Genomic DNA, 15,137 nt, shown 5'->3' with positions numbered 1-15,137 from the left:
ATGCAAAATTTAACTTGCTGGATAGGAAAGTATGAAAGAAGATGCTTAAGTAAACAGAGGAGGAAGACTGGATGAACAGGGAATTGATAGAGGGGAAGGTTAGCAGGAAGGTGATAGACAAGCAACACACTGTTAGAGAGGGAAAGGGTAAAAGGATAGCAAAAGTAAACAGGAGGAAAAATAGAATGGAGGAAAATGTACAATTAATAGTCATAGCTGTGAATGTGAATAAGATGAAATCTCTCATAAAAAATGAATAGCATAGTGATCAAAAAACACATTCCTACAATATGTTGATAACAACAACAAAAAAAATAAGAAATAAAGAAAACACTTGAAGCAGAAAGACACACACAGAATAAAGGTAAGAGGTTGGAGCATAATTCATTGTGCTTCAGCTGAAGTAATGAAAAAGGCAGGGATAACAATCTGAATCCCAGACAAAACAAAAGCAAAAATAGACCTAATTTAAAAAGATATGGAAAGAAATTACATTTTGCTAAAAGGGACCACAGACAATGAAGTAATATCAATACTAAACATAATGTACCAAGTGATATAGCAACCAATTTTTTTTGTTGTTGTTTTGTTTTTCATTAAAGTTTTTTTATTTTTTTAAAATTATTATTGTTATTATGTTTTTTATTTACAAAACATATGCATAGGTAATTTTCAACATTGACCTTTGCAAAAACTTCTATTCCAAATTTTCTCCTCTTTCTCCCTACCCTCTTCCCTAAATGGCAGGTAGTCCAATACATGTTCAATATGTTAAAATATATGTTAAACACAATATAGGTATACAAATTTATACAGTTATCTTGCTGCACAAGAAAAATCGGATTTAGAAAAAAAATAAAAAGCTGAGAAGGAAAATAAAAATGCAAGCAAACAATAACAGAAAGAGTGAAGTCCACAATAATTTCCCATATTCCCTCTCAGAGTGTAGATAACTCTCTTCATTACTAAACAATAGGAACTGGTTTGAATCATTTCACGGTTAAAGAGAGCCACATCCATCAGAATTGATCTTCATATAGTCTTGTTGTTGTATATAATGATCTCCAGATTCTACTCATTTCACTTAGCATCAATTCATGTAAGTCTCTCCAGGAATCTCTGAAATCATCCTGTTCATCATTTTTTAAAGGACAATAATATTCCATATTAGTTTAACCCTAACCCTAACCCTAAATTTATTCAACCATTCTCCAATTGATGGGCATCCATTCAGTTTCCAGTTTCTAGCCACTACAAAAAGAGCTGCCACAAACATTTTTGCACATGTGGGTCCCTTTCCCTCCTTTAAAATCTCTTTGGGATATAAGCCCATTAGTAACAATGACAAATTAATAACATGACAATGACCACTGCTGGATCAAAGGGTATACACAGTTTTGATAATTGTTTGAGCTTAGTTCCAAATTGCTCTCTAATATGGTTGTATCCATTCACATTTCCACCAACAATGCATCAGTGTCCCAGTTTTCTCATTTCTCCTCCAACATTCATCATTATCTTTTCTTTTCATCTTAGCCAACCTGAGAAGTGTGTAGTAATATCTCAGAATTGTCTTAACTTGTATTTCTCAGATCAGTAGTGATGTGGAGCACCTTTTCATGTGACTAGAATTAGTTTCACTTTCTCATCTGAAAATTGTCTGGTTACAGTCTTTGACAATTTATCAATTGGAGAATGGCTTTATTTCTTATACATTTGAGTCAATACTCTATATATTTTGGAAATGAGGCCATTATCAGAACCTTTGAATATAAAAATGTTTTCCCAGTTTATTGCTTCCTTTCTAATGATGTCTGCATTAGTTTTGGTTGTACAAAAAGTTTTAATTTAATATAATAAAAATTATCTATTTTCTGGTCAATAATGAACTCTAGTTTTCTTTGGTTACAAACGCCTTCCTCCTCCATAGGTCTGAGAGGTAAACTAACCCATGTTCTAATTTATTTATAATCTTATTCTTTATGCCTAGATTATGAACCTATTTTGAACTTATCTTGGTACATGGTGTTAAGTGTGGGTCAATGCCTAGTTTCTGCCATGCTAGTTTCCAATTTCCCATGCAGTTTTTGTTAAAAAGTGAATTCTTATCCCAAAAGCTGGGGTTTTTGGGTTTGTCAAACACTGGATTCCTATAGTTATTGACTATTTTGTCCTGTGAACCTAACCTATTCCATTGATCAACTAATCTATTTCTTAGCCAGTACTAAATGGTTTTGATGAATGCTGCTTTATAATATAGTTTTAGAACTGGTACAGCTAGGCTACCTTCATTTGATTTTTTTTTTTCATTAGTTTCCTTGAAATTCTTAACATTTTGTTCTTGCATATGAAGTTAGTTATTTTTTTTTAAGTCATTAAAATAGTTTCTTGGATTGGATTGGTATAGCATTAAATAAATAGAGTAGTTTAGGTAGCAATATAATCTTTATTATATTGGCTCGACCTATCCAAGAGCACTTATTATTTCCCAATAGTTTAGATCTGACTGTATTTGTGTGGAAAGTGTTTTGTAGTTTTGCCCATATAGTACCTAATTTTCCCCTTGCAGATAGATTCCCAAATATTTTATACTGTCAACTGTTATTTTAAATGGAATTTTTCTTTGTATCTCTTGCAATTGGATTTTGTGAGTGACATACAAAAATGCTGATAATTTATTTGTATTTATTTTGTACCCTACAACTTTAGAAAAGTTGTAGATTATTTCAAATAGCTTTTCAGTTGATTCTCTAGGGTTCTTTAAGTATACCATCATATCATCTGCAAAAACTGATAATTTCATTTCCTCATTACCTACTCTAATTCCTTTAATCTCTTTTTCATCTCATTGCTAAAGCTAGCATTTCTAATACAATATTGAATAGTAATATGATAGTGGTCAACCTTGTTTCATGCCTGATTTTATTAGGAATGGTTCCAGTTTATTCCCATTACATATGCTGCTTACTGATGGTTTTAAATACATGCTACAGACTATTTTAAGGAAAAGTCCATTTACTCCTATACTCTCTAGACTTTTTTGTAGGAATGGATGTTGGATTTTGTCAAATGATTTTTCTGCATGTATTGAGGTAATCATATGCTTTTTGTTAATTTGGTTATTGATATAGTCAATTATGCTAATAGTATTCCTAATATTGAACCAGTCCTGCATTTCTGGCATAAATCCTATTTAGTCATGGTCATTATCCAGGGGGATAGTTTTCTGTAATCTCTTTGGTAATATTTTATTTAAGATTTTTGCATCAATATTCATTAGGAAAATTGGTCTATAATTTTCTTTCTCTGTTTTCATCCTACCTTATGTAGTATGAGTACCATGTTTGTGTCATAAAAGGAATTTGGTAGGAGTGCTTCATTCCCTATTTTTTCAAACAGTTTATATATTATTGGAGTCAATTGTTCTTTAAATTTTTAATAGAATTCACTGTAAATCCATCTGGTCCTGGGGATTTTTTCTTAAGGAGTTGATTAATTGCTTATTCTATTTCTTTTTCTAAAATGGGACTATTTAAGCAATTTACTTCCTCTGTTAATCTGGGCAATCTATATTTTTGTAGGTATTCCTCCATTTCACTTAAGGTGCCAATTTTTTTGGTATAAAGTTGGGCAAAGTAACTCCTGACAATTGCTCTAGTTTCCTCTTCATTGCTGGATAGTTCATTTTCATTTTTGTACTAACAATCTGATTTTCCTCTTTCCTTTTTCTAATCAAATTAACAAAAGGTTTATCTATTTTGTTGTCTTTGTCATAAAACCAAATCTTAGTTTTATTTATTAATTCAATAGTTTTTTAGTTTCGATTTTTATTGATTTCTCCTGTATTTTTAGAATTTCAAATTTGGTATTTGATTGGGGGTTTTAATTTGCTCTTTTTCTATATTTTTGAGTTGCAATCCCAATTCATTGATCTTCTTTTTATCTATTCTATGCAAGTAAGCCTCTAGAGATATAAAAGTTCCCCTTATTCCCCTTTTGGCTGCATCCCACGAATTTTGCATTATTGTTTCATTATTGCTATTCTCTTGGATGAAATTATTAATTGTTTCTATGGTTTGCTGTTTCACACATTCACACATCCATTCTTTATGATGAGATTATTTAGCTTCTAATTACTTTGTAGTCTATTTTCCCGACTTTTTAATTGAATGTAATTTTTATTTCATTGTGATCTGAAAAGGATGCATTCACTATTTCTGTCTTTATGCATTAGATTTTGAGGTCTTTATTTTCCTAATATAGGATCAATTTTTGTATAGGTTACATGAACTGCTGAGAAAAAGTGTACTCCTTTTTGTCTTTATTCCATTTTCTCCAAAGATCTATGATATCTACCTTTTGTAGTATTCTATTTACCTCTTTAACTTCATTCTTATTTATTTTGTGGTTTGATTTATTTAGTTCTGAGAGTGCAAAGTTGAGATATCCCATTATTATAGTTTTTCTCTCTCTTTTTTCTTGCCGCTCTCTTAATTTCTCCTTTAGTAATTTCCATGCTATACCACTTAATACATATATGTTTAATATTGATATTGCTTCATCATATATGGTACCCTTTAGCTTATAGTTTCTTTCCTGAGGACTTTTAATTAGAAAATTTTGCTTTTCCTTGATCTGAGATCAGATGGCTAACTCTACTTTTTTTTTTTTTTTTTTTTTTGACTTCACTTGAAGCATAACAGATACTGTTTCAGCCTTTTGCCTTTACTCTTTATGGATCGCTTTGCTTTAAATGTGTTTTTTGTAAACAACACATTGTAAGATTCTGACTTTTAATCTGCTATCCACTCTTGTTTTGTGGGAGAGTTTACCCCATTCACAATTACAGTTAAAACTAATAATTCTATATTTCCCACCATCTTATTATCTCCAGATTATAATTTTCTCTTTCCTTTTCCCCGTTTCCCCCTCCCCAGTATTTAACCTGTGAGCACCACTTAACTCAAGCTGCCCTTCCCCATTAGAATCCCTCCCACTTTACAGTTCCTCCACCTTTTTTATACCTTTCCCATACTATTTCTGTATTCTCTTCTATTTAGCCTATCCCTTCTCTTTTTGCCTTTCCCTCCCACTTTTCAATAAGGTGTGAGAAGTTTCTCATTAAAACAAATATGTCTAATATTTTCTCTTTGAGTCAAATATGATGAGAGTCAGATTCACACTATATTCATCTCCATCCCTTTTTCTCTTCAATTATAATAGGTTTTCTTTGCCTCATAGTGAGATATAATTTCCTTCTTTTTAACCTCCACTTTTCCCTTTTTTCTGGGACAGTCCCTTTTCCACCTCTAGTTCCTTTTTTATATTAACACAGTAAAATCAAGTTATACATGCACTCTTTAGGTATATGCATAACAGAAATATAGTACTCAAGATTTCTTTTTACCTTTTTATGCTTGTCTTGAGTCCTATATTTGGAGGTCATTTTTTAAGCTCTGGTCTTTTCATTAGAAATAAATGTAATTCACCTGTTTCATTGAATGCCCATCTTCTTACTTGGAAGAAAATGCTCCATTTAGTAGGGTATTCTTGGCTGCATTTCAAATTCCTTTGCCTTTTGGAAAATCAGATTCCCAGCCATTCAATCCTTTAATGTGGAAGCTGCTAGATTCTGAGTGATTCTTATAGCGGCAGTATTTGAATTGTTTTTTTCAGGCTGCTTCTAATAGTTTTTCCTAGGTCTGATAATTTTGAAATTTAGCCACAATATTCCTTGGAGTTTTCATTTTGAGTTCTCTTTCATGAGGTATTTGGTGAATTTTTTCAATGCCTATTTTACCTTCTGATTCTATGACATCAGGGCAGTTCTCTTTGATGATTTACTGCAAAATATTGTCTAGGCTTTTTTTTTCATTATGGTTTTCAGGGAGTCCAAAGATCCTTAAATTATCTCTCCTAGATATATTTTTCAGGTCAGTTATTTTCCCAAGTAGGTATTTTCTACTTTTTTTCATTTTTTCTTTTCTTTTTTGGTTTTGCTTGACTGATTCTTGATGTCTCTCGAGTAATTCATTTCTGCTTGTCCAATTCTGATTTTTAGTGAATTATTTTCTTTCTTTCTTTATTTTTACTTCTTTTTGTATTTGTCCAATTGAGTTTTTAAATGAGATGTTTTGTTCTATGGAATTTTTTTTTAAGAAGTTATTTTCTTTTTCCATTTCACTAATTCTGTTTCCCTGGTAATTATTTACCTTTTCCATTTCACATATTCTCTTTTTTCAGGGAGTTGTTTTCTTTTTACATTTTGTCAAATCTATCTTTTAATGAGTTATATGCCTTTTCCAAACCCTCTTGCTAAGTTTTCCTTTCCTTTCTCCATTTTTCTTCCAGCTCTCTTTTACGAATTTTTTTTCATTCCTTCCACAAAAGCTTTGTGTGGTGGGGATCAGGTTATATCACTCTTTTGGGCTTCATCTTGAGACAACCTGCTTTTAGTCTCCTGAGGGTTTGTACTCTGTTCTTCTCTTTCACCATAGAAACTAAATATAATTTGAGTTCACTTTGCCTTTTTACTCATTAAAAAAAAATAGGATATACTTTTAGGGCAAGGGCAGTTTTCCAGGCTTCCTCAACTGGCAGCAGTCAAGCAGCTATGGCTGTGCTGGGTCTGTGCTGACTCACTCTGGGTGCTATGTGAGCATCGCCAGGCCTTGTGAGATTCCAGTGCTTTGGGGTTCACTATTTACCTTTAGTGTTTGTGTTGGGTGTTTTATAACTTCTCCACTAATCTACTGGCTTGCAACCAGGGCAGAATCACCAACACTGGTGTAGATTCCTCCTCATAGATTTTCCACAGCATGGAGTCTGCACTGCTGTGCAGAGACCACACCCCACCCCAGGTCTGTATACTGTGTGCTGGCCTCAGAGCTCTACCTAACTGTCTGCTCCTGGCCACTTCCCAGGCCCATCCAAAACAGACCTTTTCTAGCTATCTTTGAAATTATTATCTGTCGGTAATTTGCTGCACTCACACTATTCATGGATTCTGCCAGTCTTGCACTAATTCAGAGCTAAATTTTGTAATTGGTGTGAGGTTAGTAGGAGAGGTCAGAAAGAAATATTTGTCCTGTCTGCCATCTTTCCTATTCTTCCTAAAGCTTTTTATTTACAAAGTATATGCATGGGTAATTTTTCAACATTGACTCTTGCAAAACCTTCTGTTCCAACTTTTCCTCCTTTTCCCCCCACCCTATCCCCTAGATGTCGGGTAGTCTGATACATGTTAAATATGATAAAATATATGTTAAATCCAATATGTGCATACATATTTATACAGGTATCTTTCTGGACAAGAACAACCAGATCAAGAAGGAAAAAAAAAATGCGAAAGAAAACAAAATGCAAACAAACAACAACAAAAAGAATGAAAAATAGCATCCATTTCTTAAAGAAGATGTTAAATGAATTACAGATTCATGACTAAATAAGAGATACAGAGCATTACAAAATATAAAATATTTAATTTTGATTATATTAAATTTAAAAACTTTTATGCAAACAAAACCAAAACAACTAAGATAAAGTGGAAAGAAGAAATATGATAAGAATTCTTGAGAGCTAGAATCTCTGATAAAAGCCTCATTTTTCAAATATGTAGGGAACAATGTCTAATTATTTATAAGAATATGAGATATTTCCTAATTGATAGTCAATGTATATTCACAATCATTTTGCAGAAGAAATCAAAGTTATTTACAGACATATGAAGTTGTGCTCTAAATAATTAATTTAAAAAATTTGAATAAGAACAATTCTAAATAAGACCTCACACCTCTAAGATTAGCAAACATCATCCTTCACTCTTCAAAAAATGATAATTGTTGAAGATGGTGTGTAAAAATAGGGACATTAATACATTGTTGGCAGAGTTGTGAACACATCCAATCATTCAGAAGACCAACTTGGAATTATGCACAAAATGCAATCAAACTATATCTAGCATTACTTTTACTTTATCTTTGTTCCAAAGAGATCATAAAAAAGGGAAAGTATCTACAGATACAAAATATTAATAGCAGTCATTTTTGTTGGTGGCATAATTCTGTAAACTGAGGGATGCCTGTCAATTCAGGAAGAACTGAATAAACTGTATTACATGAATATAATTTAATACTATTGTCTAATTAAAAATGATGAATAGACAGATTTTAGAAAATTCTTGAAAAGACAACTTGATACAAAGTGAAATAATCAGAAACATGAAAACATTGCACATTGTATCAAAAACACTGTGTGATCATCAATTATGAATGAGTCAGCTTCTCTGCAACACAATGATTTAAGACAAGTAAAAAGTCTCAGGAAGGAAAATTCTATCTACATTCATATGAAAAACTCTTAGAATGCAGATCAAAGCATTATTTTTTTGAATTACTTTATTGCATTTTTTTCTTTTAATCTGTTTCTTTTTTCACAACTGTGACTAATGTAGATATGTTTTACATAATAATGAATCCATAACCTATGTCAAATTGTTGACCCTTTTTGGTCAAAAAGAGAGAAGGGAGGAAAAAAAAATTGGAACTCAAAATCTTATAAAATTGAATTCTTAAAATTGCTTTGACATTAATTTGGGAAAATATTATTAAAATAATAAAACAAAACAAAAAATAGAATTGTATCACTTATCACTAGGCTCCTAAAATGGAGGATCATAATCTATAGGGACAAAGATCAATTGGCAAAGAAAAGACATTCTCAACTTACTAGAGATAGAATTGTAACAGACCAGACTGACAGAGGTGTACAGAGTCAATCCATTTTACATAAGCATAATGTTATTTTTGAACCTTCAAAAACTCTTTTAAAAGAATATTTAAAATCTAACTGTGAAAAAGTAACTCAAAAGATATGATATAAAAAGCTATCAACAGCTAAGGTTAAATAGGATTTTCAGTATTTGTGTATGGTTTAGACAATTTCTGAGTTTTTTTTTTTTTTTTTTTGAAACTTAAGTATAGTTATATCCTCCATATATAGCCTCTTGACTTTAAAATAGAACAAGTAGCTGGATGATGAACTCAAGCACTATTTCTGGTTGTATTAATGTATATGTATGTATATATAGAAAATCATGTATATATAAACATCTATATATGTACACATATGTGTGTTTGTATTCTGTATTTCATGAACAAAATATTAGTCATTCAATACTGTTTGTTATGTTACAAGTTAAAAACTTTAAGATTGTGATTTTTAGTGATGTAGCATCAACAACCTTGGAATAATATATTTTTCTAATTCAATACATGCTCCTTCTGAATAAACTTAGCTAATTCATCATTCTTTCATTTTTCTTAAAGATAAGCTTGTCTGCATTACTCAATTCTCCATCATTGTGTCTATTGTTATTTTTTACTATTTTCATTTGTTTGCCTTTTAGCCTGTAGGCTCTTTACTCTTTTTTGTTATCAGTACCAACATTTTCAGGATTACTATCCACCATACTATCTGATTCATCTTTCAGTTTGCTCTTATTATCAGGCAAAACATTATTAGAATCATTGTTCTGTTTCTCCTGGCTTACATATTTAATATGATCAGATAACTCTTCTCCTTTTTTTTTCTTGCTCCAAATGAGACTCCACTGTGCCCTCTTCTAGGAATGATTTTACTACTTAATAATTTTCTTCATTTAGTTTTTATACTATCATGACAAAAACTTTAAAATACATATGTATATTCACATATGTACATTAATCTATATTTTGTGTTGAATTATTGCACTCCACCCCAAATACTGACCACCCCTTAATGGAAGATTAAAATTGGAAAACCATTTATATTTCATCTTACTAAATGACATTTGTGCAATAGGGCAGATCCAAGTAGGAATGCAGATAGCCCCTTATATGTTAATTCTCAGTCCAAATTAAACAAGTAGTTTAGAACTATAAATGTTTGATTAGTTCTAAATATTTTTTTTACCTTGATTCATTAGGATATCCTTTCCTTCAACATACTTTCCCATATAATATTTTCAGCTAACATCTTTGGCCTTCTAGTTATTTAAAATTTGGCGTATAATATATCATTGTTCACTCAGCAATAGGCAGGTAAGTGAGATGCAACAAATCATGTCAACTAGATTGACAAACATTTTTATTTTATAATGGCACATAACTTCTTTGATTAAAAACTGAATTGTTTAAGGAAAAAAGGGACATTTCCACTGACCTTCAGATCTGATAAAGATTAGAATATATAATACAGATGTTGCTTAACTATCAAGAAGGTAGAAAACCCCTGTACATTAACCAAGCTTAAAACCATAAGTATTCTTAGTTCTCAAATTTTTTACCTTGATGTTTTTCTTTGTATTTAATAAAGCAGAGGCTTTGGAATTTTTCTCTGATCTTTCTCCTTCTTCCTCAATAACAGAATTGTTGACACTGTCCTTTTACTCTGACTTAGATTCAATGAAATATTTACCAATCTCTCTTCTTAATACTATCTAAATGGATGGTTATATCTCAAAAGTCTTGGGTGGGGAAGAGTTGTGGAAAGGTTAACACACAAAATACATCAATGTGGGGTTTACTAGAGAATATAGTACAGTTGAGTAAGTTATAACATGAATGTTTTGGAACGTGACTGTCCATGATAGTCTTTTAAAAAAAGTTTTTGTTTTGTTTTCATGGCTAGTCAGATCTCATGACTGTGTAATGCAGACAAGAGAATTTTCTGCAGGACTTCTTTTGACAAACTTTTTCAAGAGCAGATGCATCTTTGGAAGAGTGCCATTTGAAACTAAGGTGTTCTGTATCATTTATTGAAAAGAGAGTCATCTTTTACAGTCACTTATCAAGGACATTTTCTTTTGTGATTAGACTTAATGGTTTGGGAACAGTCATCAGACAAGCTACATGTGGCTGAGCCCTCCAGAAGATTATTATGCAATGGCAATTTGTCCTTTCTAAAACATTTTCAGCACATATTTGAGTCCTTCTCAACATCAAATAACTATGATGAAGAAGAGGATTAAAATGGACAGTTTCTCAGAATTACCCTATGGATGTTACACTTTTAGAAATCTTTGTATGTAATTGATATCTCAATGCTAGAAGCCTCTTCTACTCATTAACAAATTATTCTGAGAACAATCCAGGAAGAAGATGCCATTATCTGAATTAGGAAAATAAGACATCTTGAAAAAGAATTCTAAAAGGAACTCAAATGAAAAGCTTGAATGCAGAGAAAACTATAAATTCAACCTGCAAGCAAAAAGTATTACAACTATTAATATTTAATAAAAAAAATTCTTCATATTAGGAAAGAAGTCTCCTCAATATGTGAATAACTTGTGGCTAAATGTGGCATACCATAATGAAAAATTGAATCACTGGGAGACATTATATTATATTACTTTGTTTTATTATTATTATTATTATTATTATTATTATAGCTTTTTATTTACATGATATATGCATGGGTAATTTTTCAGCATTGACCCTTGAAAAACTTTCTGTTCCACCTTTTCCCTTCCTTTCCCCCACCCTCTACCCTAGATGGCAGGTAGACCAATATATGTGAAATATGTTAAAGTATATATTAAACACAATATATGTATACATATCCATACAGTTATTTTGCTGCACAAGAAAAATCAGACTTAGAAATAAGGTAAAAATAACCTGAGAAGGAAATCAAAAATGCAAGCAAACAAAAAAGAGAAGAAATATCACATTACTTTGTACTATTCATGTTGAAAATATGAACAAATAAATAATGTCTTGAAATATTAAATGGGTTATAATAATTGAATCATGAAATGAGGCACAATAGTCATACAAGCAAGGAAGACCACATGGAACATAATTCATCTCTCTCTCTTAAGAGCTGAGGAGATTCATTTTCTTTGTTCATTCTAATGTATGGAATAGGAAGCTAGGTGATACAGTAGAGAGAGGGCTAAGACTGAAGGAGAATGCATTATATTCCTGGGTTTAAATTTGAGCTTCAGGTATTTGGTAGCGGTGTGACCTTGGGCAACTGACTTAACTCTGTATGGTTCAGTTTCCTTATCTATAAAATTAGCTGGAGAAAGATATAGTAAATCACTCAAGCATATTTGCCCTTGAGAACCCTAAATGAGGTCATAAAAAGCCAAACATGATTTAAAATGAATCAACAACAAAAATGGGTGGAATGGAAGTATTAGATTTTTCTTATCTGCTAATGTCCACATACGTTTCTTATCTTCTTTTCACATATATCTTTATGTCTGATATCTTTAGAGTTTCTGGTAAGAGTTAATGTTAGCCAGTGCCTTGGAGGATGCTAAGAGGTTTGTTCTTCAAAAGATTTGGAATGAAGAAATTTTGTTAATATGTTGTTTTCTTACAAGTAATTTGAAGAAGTGGAAAATTGACCCTCTGATAATCAGATTTAGATCTGCTGGAGTTTTTCTGACAAATATTTTTAAACTTTTAAACTGAAGTAAAAGATAAGGTGAAATAAAGGAGAGACATTATTCCTTAGTTAAAACAGTGGAATCTCTGATATTCACAAGATAATGACTATATAATGTCTAATTATTTCAGTCATCATAAAACTGATGTAGAATTCAGTGACCTGAAACTAATTTTTATCCCAATTACTTACACTGACTCCTATTTGTCACAAAACTGTTGACTTGGTGATTGATTTATTTTTCATTTATAAGTAACCATGGGCATAATTATTCCTTACCAAAATATTTGTTCCCAGTTTCAGGGGGTATTTCAATGTGTTCCTGGAAATATTCTCGCTATTATGTTATGGTTACTGCCGACCTTTTGTCCTACTTTTGCACATCTGTCCAAATGGTGCTTTGCAGATCTGACCATTTGAATTATAATATTATTGGACTCAAAATGAGAAAAAGGATCAAGTTCCACACCTCCCTCCACCAAAGCATGATATGGGGCTCTCTGCTCTCTGAAAAACTGCCACAAGGTCTATGATTTCTGGCCAGCCAGGTCAGGGCTTGAGCTCTTTCGCTTGCTGACAGTCATCCTCTATGATGTGAAAAATCATTCTGCTGCCAGCCAGCTTTGAGTGAGGGAGAGTCCAAGAGTCAGAGTTCACAAAGAAGCATTAAAATTGAAAAGTGTCAATCTCAAGATCAACCTTTGGTTTCTAATACTAAGAAAAGAATCACAAAGTGGACAATGCTTCATAGCTTAGACCTAATTTACCTAACTGAGCTTCAATATTAACTTCCTTGTAATATCTGCTTTTTCTTCCAAGGCAGTGAGATATTTGTTCATTTATCTTTTAGTAAAAACTCGTGAAGAAACAGCTGCATGCAACATGTTCTAGAGATAAGAAGTAGAGAGCAAAAGCAGTTTCCCTTTTACATTTCTATGGTTTGGATAGCTTTTCTTGGCTAAGCCTCTGATATAGACATTCCTTGCTGCCATCAAGGGACCAAGAGATCCTTAGGATGATTATTTTGTTGTTTCAAAATGACTAACCTTTTACTATTGAGTCATGGCTCTTTAGTCTGAAGCAATCAGGGCAGCTTAATACATACTCCAATTGGTGGTCCTTTCAGACTAATCTGCAGCCATGTTCCATGGAGTGTACTCTAACGCAGTAATGTGAAATTCAAATAGAAATAAAACTTTACTGTCCACATATTGAAGTAGAAAATTAATTAATAGTATCAAGGTTGTGTTGCATTTCTATTTATTTATATAAACATTTCCCAATGATAATCAGCTTTTGGTTGCACTTGGGAGTTGTTTTGGGCAGTTGCAGCCCACTAGTCAGCCAGTTTGACATATCTGCAGTCTAATTTAACCCTTCTTCTACATCCCCTTATACTACACATGCAAGTAAATTCAAAGTGATTACTAGTGACAACCTAATTGTTTGTTAAAATATGTGACAATTCACAGCTGTGTGTGGCAGGAAAAAATTCTCCCTTAGGGCTAGAGTGAGTGTCAACTCCAGGAATGAATAAACTAATGCAAAGCAGTGATCCCTTCTTCTCAGAACATGCTACATGCCCATTCCCTAGTTGAATCAGGTACCTTATGTGGAATAAGAAAAGCTAAAATTTTAACTGGTATATAATAAATAAATTTGGAAATTGTTCAAGTTGAGAAACAGTTGTTAATGGAGTCTCCTGCATTTAAATGAAAACAATACACAACATTGCAGTCAGCTTCAAATTCACTAGAAGTCTAAACAGAGGATTTGTACTTTTCCATATGTTGATAGTGACTTAACAAAGACTGGTTATTATTCATAACTCTCCTTTGAAAAATCAATATATTGCATGTTTTGATACCTATTTTTAAAATCATATTGGAAAACTAACCTTTTAAATACACTGAAAAAATATAGTCTCCATTTTGTATAAATTAGAAAGCTTTTCTTTTTGAAACAGCAAGTTCTGTAACTATTACTCAATTATATTGAAATGTTGTATACGACACTATATGAAATGTTTTCACAAGAATTAAGATAGTACTCTGCCTTTGGCAGAAGTGGAAAATAAATAAGAAGCAGAAAAAGCATCTGCAGTATGAATAAAATAATCAGACTGCCAAAATGAAGAACACCATATGTGCACCCATTGCAAAAAAAAAAAAAAAAAAAAATTTGATGAGGTAAGTAAACCTGCTCAAGTAAGCAAACACAGGAATACTGTTGTAGTGAAAGGGGAGAATATGAAACAGATGTCTTTTGAGAGTATATAGTCAAAACAGTAAGATAAGATTATTAATGATTTCTGACTATACTCATACATATTAATATACCTAGCTAAACTTAAAAAAATACTCCCATGAGTATTACTTGCATAGTCATTTAGTAAAAGGACTAATGCTAGATCCCCATACAAAAGAAAATTCAAAACAATTCAAAAGGTTTTAACCCTATTTGTTTGTTTTGTTTGGGATTTTTATTTTTAAACAGGTAAATGCAGTTTTAAATGAACATGGAAGGAAGGCTTGCAAGGGGTACAAAAAAAACCATGAAATTTAATGTGTAGAATGGATTTTTGTATGGAAATGATAAGAATGAGTTTTGTCTGGGTGATGATTCTTTCGTTAGTTCATTTCATAACCACTTTTAAACATCTGCTCTGAGCAAAATAGGGTACTAGATGATACAAAAATTAT

This window comes from Sarcophilus harrisii, chromosome 3 (genome assembly GCF_902635505.1).
Source record: "Sarcophilus harrisii chromosome 3, mSarHar1.11, whole genome shotgun sequence".
NCBI classification, from domain to species: Eukaryota; Metazoa; Chordata; class Mammalia; order Dasyuromorphia; family Dasyuridae; genus Sarcophilus; species Sarcophilus harrisii.
This window is presented reverse-complemented; position numbering follows the sequence as displayed.